Source organism: Paramormyrops kingsleyae, chromosome 11 (genome assembly GCF_048594095.1).
Source record: "Paramormyrops kingsleyae isolate MSU_618 chromosome 11, PKINGS_0.4, whole genome shotgun sequence".
NCBI classification, from domain to species: domain Eukaryota; kingdom Metazoa; phylum Chordata; class Actinopteri; order Osteoglossiformes; family Mormyridae; genus Paramormyrops; species Paramormyrops kingsleyae.
Window position 1 is genome coordinate 17032582 of NC_132807.1, and position 11799 is coordinate 17044380.

Consider the following 11799-nt stretch of genomic DNA (forward strand, 5'->3'; position numbering starts at 1 on the left):
GAGCTGGATCAGTTTGAGGGTGCCACCGTAATTATGAGTAACGCTCTTTGGAGAACTATGTTCAATATGCACTTCCAAATGCACCTGTCTAAATCCCTTTATGAGCACTGCAGTTCTGGACAAACATCAGTAACTTTTACAATGGAACTAATAAATTATGCAAAAGTCAGCTAGCACGTCCAATCTAGCTGCATGTAATGCATTTTAACTCGGTGACATTCCCAAGTTAATTCCCGGCTCTTTTCATATTCCCGTTATCGTTCTCCAACCCCCACAGTGTTGTAACATTTATGAATCTTTCCATAAAATCATGTTTCACGTCCTGTTCACACCCACCCCATCTAGCCAGTGTACTTCAAATTGTAGCTTTTTTTTTTACTAAATGTCACGACGGAGCACAGTGAAGGAGAGACGATCCAGGGAGCGGATTTCAGACATCAAGGGAACTTTATTTTAAACTGAACTTAAACGACATTACAAACGAAAAGGGACCAGGAGGAGTCAAAACAGAGTCAGGTACGGCTTTAAGAATAAAGGAGGGCTAGGACTGAGACTGAAAAAAAAAATCACTAGGGTAACAGTAACAAACCGCACTAACTGGGGTCCATAACAAAGGTAACAACTACAATCCTCAGGCAGGAACAAATACAAAATGACCAACAGAGTAACAGGGCACATGTGGTAGGCAGATATATACACAGGTAATGAACACTAGTTAAGAGAGAGCTGTGAGTCATTGATCAATTAACCAGACGCTTGGGCTGGGAGTCACAAAGAACATACGGGGTGGGATGGCCAGCAACACCTGCTGACCAAATGGGGACATGTCAGACATCCAGACACTGAACTGCCATTGGACATTTGTATTTACATGGGCCTATAATAAAATTGTATTAAGCTATTAAAATATGGCTTTATATAGGCTACTTTGCTCCCTGAGTAGCAGTTACTTTTGATGAAAACGAAATGAGAAATGAGACAAAAATGAGCCAGGAGGAGCCAAATGATAACTGGGTGAAACAACAGTTGTTCAAAGTTTTTTCACTCATCACAGGTGATGTGGCATCTGTCTGTTTCACAATCGTTCGGGGAGTCAGGTAGACATTTAAACCCCACGTCTCCATATCTGCTGCAGACCGGTAACGGTATTAACAGGAAACTTGCGCCTTGATGGCTAGCATGAGTCGGGGTCCGTTCGCAAAGCGGTGTGTGAAGGTCGCATTTCTGTCCTTCAGGAGATAAGAGATTAATTGCAGAGCTGCTTATCGGCGCCTATTTCCTAAATGAGTTGCCTTATCTGCGGGGAGCACAAACCCGGCACGGATTACACCGCGTGACCAGGATCAGCTTCACTCCTCAAACTTTCCTCCAGAACATCAGAAGTAAATGTCATCACACTAAAATACACCAAACTATTGCGGGTCGAGCAGAAAACTTTAAAAACTTTTTAGATCTATCCCAGCTGGCATTTTAACGTGGAGTCAGCGTTGAATCAACGTCAGGTGTCAGTGTTGGATAACCGTTGGATTTTGTTTAGATTTTGCAAATGGTTGTAAAAATAATGTTGATTTGACGTACAACTCAAATTTTATTTATATTTCTATGTTGAATCCATAGTTAGTTAACAACACCATTTCAACCATTTGGTATTCAACGTTGTTTTGACGTTGAATGAATGTTTTTTTATAAACTGACATTATTTCAACCACATTTAAACGTTTAAGGTCGGTCGAATGCCAGCTGGGATGGGAATAATTCATGTATTTGCAATAACCAAAAACAGAGCTTAAAGTGGGCTGGTAGTCAGCAGTACGTGGAATCGGTACCTAAATGTTTTTCTCTTCAGAGTAAAAAGAATGTTTCTTGCATACTGGCACCTCTCATAATATATCGTAATGACTAACAAAATGAATACCGGCACCTGTTTTTCTCACACTTCTTCACTTTCGTAAGCCTATAAATAAAATTAGAAAACCTCTCTGGTACTGACGACATATGGTGGCATGACCATGAATATAATAAAAACAGCCTACCTGATAATGATGAAATATAACGGTTTAACCACGATTTTTAAAATATATTAGGCAAATTCACGCCACCTCCGAGGGAATAGTATTATTAACAATTCCAATTCTATTTAATAAAAAAACTGCTTCCCAACATCTTCAGGCAGACCCAGCTAAAATGGAATAATGTTTTGCAATGGTTTATGTTCTTAGTGAGAAATTATTATGAGGGATAAGGTCAGTGCCACCTGGTATCCTGCAGTTTAATAAATAATTTGGATAAGTGTTTGGTAGTTTTAGAAAATGGATGGTTTGATTTTATACAGGCCTCACACACTATCGGCAATTTACAGACATCAGTACCTGTTTTTGAATGAAATTACGCAAGCAGACCCAGAATATCCATAAATTTTATACTCAATTGGCCTGTGCAAGGTTGTGGGGGTCCATAGCCTATTCTGAAAGCTAAGGAATTACCTAGGCAGTGAATTACCCAGGTGGGGTGCCAACCTATTGCATGGTACTGATATACAATTTGGCAACTGTAATTCACCTTAGCATGCTCTCTCTCTCTCTCTCTCTCTCTCTCTGTGTGTGTGTGTGTGTGTGTGTGTGTGTGTGTGTGTGTGTGGAGGAAACCGCATGACAATACAGCGTTAACCTCCACAAACGTGGAGCCTGACATTCAGGGGACCCAGAATTCCTTGATATACCCCTGCGTGGGCAGTGCCGGCATGACACTCCTTCAAGGATTCCTTGGGTTTCACGTGCAGTATGCATTTCGCCATTTGCAAAATGTGGTGACCGGTTTAAGTTACTTTAAGATCAACAGCGCCGGCAGAGCCCCTCGACATAGTAAGAATGGGATTAATTACAGTTCATGACCACAAGGTGGCCCCTTTGCCCCACAGAGTCGTCCCTTCTGTTCACAGATTATTATTAAAGATTACAGATCATAATCAAACCAATGAAAGGCAGTCTACATCGTGGAATCTCGCTTTACAGTCTACTGTATTCCTCAGCAGTGAGATTCATTTCTGTACTAATGTCGTTTCTAATATGCTTCCGCGTCTCTTCTAATTTCGCATTTTCGGGAGAGACGTTTAATTAGGATGGTGAAAAATGGGCACGTTTCTTTGTGTTCGCGTGTAGCCCCCTAATTGATTTTCCACGTCTGTGTGTACAATGTAATCGCCTCTCCACATAGAGCCTCCAGCCGATTTTGCCTGGTCGTGTCTGAGGCTCTTGGAACACTGCACTGATCCGGGGGATTTGGGATAAAGTACACTGTAAAATCTAATTTAGCTAAAAGCTCTGAAACTGCTTATCCCGCGACAGGGGGAACGCAGATCCCGGACAAAAGCTAGGAAATCTCGGAGTCAGACTGGCCCTTTGTGATAAAGACGATCAAAGAAAGTTCTAGCAGAGGGTGGAGCTGGTCCGGGATGCGGAGTCATGGTGCGTTTATGCGCAGGTTTTGTGGCTTCTGTTTAAAATTGTGTCTCGTGTGACCAGGGCAGTTGAGATCGAATTTATTCATTGTCATTCATTTAATCAGTTGGGGTAAATAGGAACTTAATGCCTTATTTTTTACATGAAGGAGAACCTAAAATTGTTGTACTAGATTCATGCAAACGTAAAATAACACGATAAAGTAATTGTAGTAACAACTGTAGTAACAATTCAGTTCCTAAATCAATATTGTGTATATACACATTAAACTATGTTCACACAGATTTTTTGAAGAAGAATTGCTCATGCTTTCAAAGACCTCATACTTCCAAGCTCAACCAATGATTATTCTGTAGGCTAATGATCAGTAGTGCAATGTTCTTTATCCATCCATCATCTGACACCGCTTATCGTGTTCAGGGTCACAGGGGTTCCGGAGCTTATGGGGACAAGGCAGGGAACAACCCAGGATGGGGCGCTAACCCAACTGAAGGGCACACTCACACACACCATTCACTCACACATGCACACCTATGGGCAATATGGTAACTCCAATTAGCCTCAGCATGTTTTTGGACTGTGGGGGGAAACTGCAGTAATTGGAGGAAACCCCACCATGACATGGGGAGAACATACATACTCCACACACGCAAACCTGGTGGAGACTTTAACCCAGGTCCCAGAGGAGTGAGGTGACAGTCCTAACCGCCCTGCAATGTTCTTTATGAAAATTAAAACTAAAAAAGTGCATATTTGCTATTTTGTGAAATTTTAAAAAGAATGTTCACAGTAAATGTCATATTTGGAGTGATACAGCCCTGTTGTGAAGCTCTACAGGAAAAAGCCCCCCCCCCCCATCGATCCTCACGAAGTGCCACTCAAGTCTGCCTTTGTGACGCCTCTCTGTTCACTAATCTCACAAAAGAGGCTGATTCAGCCAGTTTGTCTCAGCCACCACAGGGTGGCGCTGTGCTCCTGGCCTGGAGCTGCTCCCACTACCTGCCATTAGGAGGCCCAAGTCTTGGGCCTGTGTGGCTACCGGTCCCCTGGGGCCCTGGGGGGCAATTGAGCGCCTAATTGAAACAGCATATGAGGGGTGACAATTATGAGTACAGATGAGATCAGGGACTGGGGCCCCACAGGGCGGAGGGGGGTGGGGAGGGGCTTTGGATGCTCAATCATCTGGGTCACAAAGCACCCTCCCCTCATTTCTGAGCTATGATTTTGAATGCAGAGAGTGTCTCAGCCCCAGAGCACTTAGATTCACCGCAGGACACCTGTATGGCCCAGCCAGATGGCAGCACGGTCCCTCAGATGCTCTGAGTCTGTGTGTGCGTGTGTGTCTCTGTTATGTGTGTCTGTTGTGTGCCTTTGGTGTGTCTGGCGTTTGCTTTAGCCGGATTCTCTTTCAGTTTCCCTCTGTGCACAGAAACAGCATCTCCAGCCTCGTTCAGAGAGTCTCCTGTCTGCACGACTGACAGATCCACAGCCCCGAGGGCGGCTTAGAAGGCGAGCCGCAAATCGCTAGCACGTCGCTTAGAGACACTTGTTAGATACGATCGCCGGAGGGACGGTGAGAGGCGCGAAAATGTGGATGAGGGTGTCACACAGACGATGCCGGGTGACTCGTAGACTTGGTGTTTAATTCCAGCGTCAGTCAGGAAGTGGCAGGGCCGCTCTCCTAAGCAGAGGTGCTGGCTGCCGGTCCTGCAGTTTCACCACAGGCCTGTGGGGGCGCCAGCTGCAGGACGACCTGCTCTCCCCAGGATTAATAAGAGCGCCGGTTGCCGCAGGCTGTCCCATTGACATTTACACTTTAGAGGCTGATGGGGGGAGGGGGGGTGCGTCTCCAGGCAGCGGCCTGACATTTGCAGTGTGGTGCCGCTCGTGACACAATTTGCTTTTCAAAGTGGAGCCCAAGCGATGTGGGGGGGGGGGCAGGGGGAGCGAGCCAAGCACTTCGGGGATGGGGGGGGGGGGGTCGGAGCTGGCATCTTCTCTCAACCCACATGTTTGCCCAAGACCCTCGAGGCCAAGAATGTAACGGACAGGAGAAAGAGACTATACCATTCCAGCGCCTCCTACTGGTGACTAAGGAGAAATGCACATCAGGTCTTAATGTCACTCATCCACTGTATGACCCCCCCCCAGGGGGAAAATGACTTTGATCATCAACTGAATTCATTTTATTTTAATTTCAATTTATTTTCCCAAGACCAAGAAAGAATTCTTCCACAAGATTTTAAGTGAGACAGTAATTTTAATTTAATGATTTAGGCATTTTGCTCGAAAAGTTTTTCCTGCTTGTAGTGAAGTATGCTGAAAGGCAGAGATGTATCACACCTGAGTCAGACTAAAAAAATCCTGCTCATCCCATTCTCATGTAGTCCACTCTCTCTGCTGTAAATTCTCCCACTCTGCCCCTGGGTGGCGCTCTGATCTCCTGGATCTGCATTCGGGGCTGTGTTCACAGTGGGCTACTGTAAACCTCAGATCCCTCACCATTCAGGCTTCATATCATGATATACGTTTTATAAGCACGAACGTCACTTCTCTTCCACTATTACATTTTTCATGCTTTTGATTGTCATCATCTGGTGTAACTTCTACAAAGCACCTAGCTTTGATAGTGTTACCATTAGTGTTGTAGTCAAGACCGCCTAAACCGAGACCAAGACATTGCCGAGACCGGAGGGTATCAAGACCAAGACACTGCCGAGACTTGAGGGTACCAAGACCAAGACCAAGTCCAAGACCAAGACCAAGACACACTAAGGCGAGACCAAGACCAAGACTGGTCGAGACCAAGACCAAGACCAAGACCGAAAACAGACTAGGGCTAGAATCGACATCACATTACCCAGATCAACTGTAGAGAAAAAAGGCATTGCTGTAAAGTGTCATTACTCGTTAAATCAAATTCATGTTATCTTTTCAATTATATTGTCCGTATGTCCATATGTCTCTCATTTAAAATCTCCCAGATTTGTCATAGTTATGAGACCAGATAGAAAATAATATTCTCAGCAATCCTCTCCTATAACCATTTTATCAGACCTCGTCAAGGGAAAGAGATGGGATGTACCAGAAAGATGTTCATATTAAGTCTCTTATACCAGGGACAGAGGCCTCGGGTAAGCTATGAATACAGCTATGTAATGATCCTTTGCTTTGAATTGAAGAGAATGAGCCTCCAGATTGACTTGCACCTCCAAGACCGTGCTTTCTAATCAATGTAAAATACCTAATTTATTTGAATTATAACTATGCTATAGACTTCGCGGACATTTTCGGACATTTTTTTGCCGATGTATGATACGATGTGTATGATGTGTGTGGACTGTGAAGCACTGGCAGTGTCCGTGGAGAAAATGTATAAAATGTAACGTTTTTGAAATGGATGCATCTGACTGGTTGCATTTGAATTGAGGCGCGTAATAAATAATGATACTGTTCTGTGAGGATGTGCAGTTTTCTCTTTTTTTCCCCATCCCATCGAGACCGCTATGTCCGAGACCAAGACAAGACCGAGACCAAATAGAGTCGAGACCAAGACAAGACCGAGACCAAATAGAGTCGAGACCAAGACAAGACCGAGACCACAAAAAATTGGTCTCGAGACCGGTCTCGAGACCAAGACCGGTCTCGAGAACTACAACACTAGTTACCATGACAACCCACTTAAACAACAAGCCATCTGAGAAACCAACTAGTGGAAATTATGGCACAAAGTAAACAAAAGAGATCAGCTTGGTCTCCCCCTTACACAAAGGGGCCGCATGTTTGCCATCCCTATTCCATGGTTATTCCTTGATTGTACAGAAATGAGAAGAGACATACAGAATTAATACAGTTCAGAGGGAATTTTAGTGCCAATGTTCTGATTTTTACTGATGCAATGTTTGTGTATTAATTTTATATAGTCCGTTCACTCCTGCCTTCTTGCTCAAATGTGACTTTATTGTGAGTTTAATTTGTCAGTTTTCCTGAAAATAAGACTTAGCTTTCCATCCACCTTCCATAAGCGCTTATCCAGCAGGTTCACGGCTTTAACAAGGTGTTATGAAGAGCTGAAAAGCTGCTGCTTCCCACTAATCGAGTAAAAGCCACTTTGCATCAGCTCCACAGTGTCCCCACACTGAGTGGGGGGACCTTTGCCCCCGCATCTGTATGCATTCAGCGTTCAGTCTGTAAAACGGAGAAAATGGTCTTTTCAAGTGCAGCGATTCTGCAGCGTCTGATGGTGTGGAAAGCTGCAATTAGCCCACGAAACAGAGCACCCCCACCCCCCACCCCAGAGGGCCAGCTGCAGGTGATGGCGTTCTCCATGGGCGCTCTGAGGCAGTGGGCGTTTGATTGGTCTGACAAGCAGGCAGGCGGGCAGCAGGTTAGGCGCCTGGCATTATTTATGAATCATAAACGTTGGCGTATGCGACTGTCGGGGTGTGAGGACATGGAAAGACAGGATGTGGGGATCAGTGGCACAGGGACATTGGGACACAGGGTGGGGGGACATGGGGACACAGGGTGTGGGGAGACAGGCTTTGTGGATGTGGGGACACAGGGTGTCGGGACAGGGGGACACAGGGTGTGGGGAGACAGGGTGTGGGGACATAGGACACAGAGAGATGAGGACACCGGAAGATGGAATGCTGGGAAACGGAACATGGGGTGCGGCTATGCCAGGTGTGGGGACATGGGATGAGGAGACACAGTTTAAAGTAATGTCTCAATCCAGGCCGCCATCACTGTGGTGGGATCTCAGACAGAAAGTGGCAGAGGAGCCTGATTCTGAGTCGGATTCCTGTATAATTCAAGGGAAAATGTAGAACAAAGAAATATGTATTGGTAGGTATTAGGTAATTTGATACGAATTACAGATCATCCTGCAAAAAAATACTTGATTTGTTTACCTGATAGTAACAGCAGCAAAAGGAGGGCTGACGTCTGCATAGGTGGATGATAATCAGCCAGGCTGTTTCATCCTTCACTGCTGTCGATGAGTGTGTGCTGGTTTGAGACCAGGGGGTCGTTTCAGGTCCCCAGCCGGCAGCCAGTGTGCTGTGCATTTACACCAGCATCAAGGTGAACTGGAACTGATATTAAGCTCTGTATTATGAAGCTCTGCAGCAAAAAACTTGGACCGCATGCATCCATAAATATCTTGTTACTCAGTGAGCCATTAGCTGTCAAATAAACAATAGCTAGTAAACACAGCTTTTCAAAAATGGTGAATATTAAATGTTTATAAGTGAATTTCACCTCTTAATTTGCTTATGATTTTCCATGCCACATCCTACAAAATGTAATGGAATTACCGTCACCCCAGAGGGAAGGCTGTCTGGGCAGTATTACATTTTGGGCTCCATCAGCAATAACACACACACACACACACACACACAAGTCTGTGTGTCAAGGACAGCAGCCGCCTGAGCCACAGGACGAGCGGAGAGCCAGCCGCCATGACGGACTGTGCCTGACAGCCAGAGGAGGGCAGACAAAGAAATGTACTGATAATTCGCCGGTGTCTGTCATTTATGTCTTTATGCAAAATGCCAGAGGTCCATTAATATCAACTCTGTATGTGTGTTACAGAATCATACGTGTGCTAAGGCTCAGAAATGTACCATTACGGCTGGTATCGGCACCAACGGGAAATGAGAGAAGTACGATCAAATGAGAGAATTTAGACAACAGCATTTAGAGGCTTATCGATGAGAGGGGCTTAATGGAGTTACATTTGCCTGTTGACAGCTTACTTGACACAGCCAACCGTATCTGCTCTGATATCTGCCCTACACACCCTGATCATCCGGAGATTCAGAGACCCTCTAAAAAGCGTTTGGTTGTCCAGTCTAACTCACACAAAAGCTGACATTTAAAACCCGTTAAACTCCTTGTCGGATCCTGAATTGAAACGATGTTAGGAAGGGTCTGTGCACCCCTCCCATGGTGCGTGTCTCCACACCCGCTTCTGGCAGGCAAACACGCCCCGCATTTTAATAACGGAAAATCGAGCCACAATCAAGCCGGCAGGTAACGGCATGTCATTGTCATTCAAGTCACCCGGGGGGAGCCGTTCTAGAGGACCCAGTGGACCAGGAGCCGACCCGGGGACACGGCACTCATGGCGTGGGGGGCAGGGCGCTCATGGGGTGGTGGGGGGGCACAGTGTTTATTGGGGTGCGGGTGGTCTGTCTCAGCGTGTTTTGTCTGCTTTCTGATGAAGTGTTTGCGCTGCAGAACACAAAAAGCACATATCCCGGACACCCCCAGCCCCCACCTGATTACTGCTGTCTGATGTCCTGCAGCTTGATTATTCTGCAAGACCCTAATTATCCACAGAAAATGGGGACGATTCCTCAGAGGCCAGAATCCAATCAGGCATCATCCTGCCACAATAAGACTCAGTCGATGTTTTTCGACTGAAAAGGTAACAGTGGGCGGGGCAGAGTGCCTGTCGACATGGCGATCGGCACGGCGGGTCTCAGAAAGCGCCGGCCCCCATGTGTGTGACGGCCCCCGAGCCTGTGAAGATTATTCTGGATGGATAAAGCATCCTCAACAGGGCCAGGCATCAGGGGGTGTCACCAGTCAGGGGGGGGGGGGAGTAAAGAGAACATAATACAGACAGTTTGTGGGAAACGAAGGGCAAGTGCACATGATCTCAAAGCCCCAGATAGTGCAGCAGGCGTTGATGCAATGAACTGCCCAGCAACAATATCAATGAAGTTATAATGTCATATAAAGCTATACTATGGTTACATTAAACTGCAAGTTCTGTTGTATGGTGTTAAGATTTTAATGAGTTTAATAAATGTGCAAATGAATGTTACAAGAGTTTGCTAGGTGTTTCCTAAGAAATGATGAAATGCTGATTCTCTACACATTGGCTGCACAGGGCAGTGTCCCCCAACCCAGTCCTCAGGGGCCCCCAGGAGGTCCAGCTGGGAGGGAGCAAATATGTGGACTGTCTGGGGGTCCCCCAGGGCCGGGTTGGGAGACACTGGCATAGGGGGCCATTCAAGGGTATCATTTGCGCAAGAGCTGCTCCTTAGTTTGCTGCATGTAAACACAACCGTAACTCGTAACGCATAATGTCAGTGAGCGACAGCAAAATGCCAGCCGCAGTCCCTGAATCGGCACTGAAATCATCGTCTGCATGCAAACACAGAAAAGCAACGGGCAGGTGGGTAGAGGGCTGGGAAAGGCCGAGCCGAACCCGACTGGGACACAGAGGGAGATCCAGAGCGATTACAGCCGCTCCTGTGATTCCCGGTGCTGTGAGTACATCTGACTTCCCTATGCAAGCTGTGGGGTTACCCTGGATCATGACGGCAGCTGAATCAGGGAGCAGTAATTTGCAGAAATACAGCATCGGTGCAGGATGGGGCCAACAGAAGTGTGAGAGCTGCAAGGAGCCAGAGAGCCATTTGATGGCCACTTGATGTCACTGTGAACCAATTTCAGCCTGAAATGGGAGTGATCAGGCAGGCGGGGCTCTGCAGGCAGGGGGCTGCGGCAGTGATATCCTTGCCGGCCAGGCCGTCCTCTTCCGTGTGTCCGTACTGTCCGCTCCGAAGCAGCAGGAGATCGTCTGGGCCCTAAAATAGCAACACATGGGAGGAACCGTTACAGCAAAACAGCCCGAAAATCACCAAGCCCATCAGGGCCTCAGGTCCCGGAGATTACGCCGGCCCGCCTGTCGAGCGGGCGGGGCACCACCAGCCACGAACGAGCACCTCTCAATCCTTCCGGAAGATTTACCACAAAGCGACAGTCATTCCCTGTGCCGTCCTGCCGTGCGGAAGGTGAGCGTTAGCAACGCATCACATGACACATTGATGGCAGACAGATATCGGCTATCGGCGAGAGACATCAAACGGGAACATCAAACTGCATTAATCTGCTGGCCACTTTGCTTTCAGCCAATTAACCGCAGTCCCGGAAGGCAAAAGTAACAATAAAGACTGCGGTGCAGGACCAGTCTGTGTTTGCTGCAGCAGCTCTCAGGAAGGACATGGTCTGAAGGAGGATTAATGTACACTTGCTCCATACTCTACATTGGCAGGAATGGAATCAGTGCAACAGCGCCACACTTGGTAGATCCAGAATATTGCATCCTGACAACTAGCAATGAAATATACCAGCCATATTTATTTAATACAGTGTGCTTTATAGAGAGCCCTATGAGTAATATCTCCTAGGGGATTAACTACAGCAGATATACGTATATACATCTATATCATTCCCAATCCAATACTCTAGGTCTAATAACAATGCTGCTGTATCTGATAGACAGTGAGGGTTTGGCGGGATGGAGGTGCAGAGGTAAAGCCGG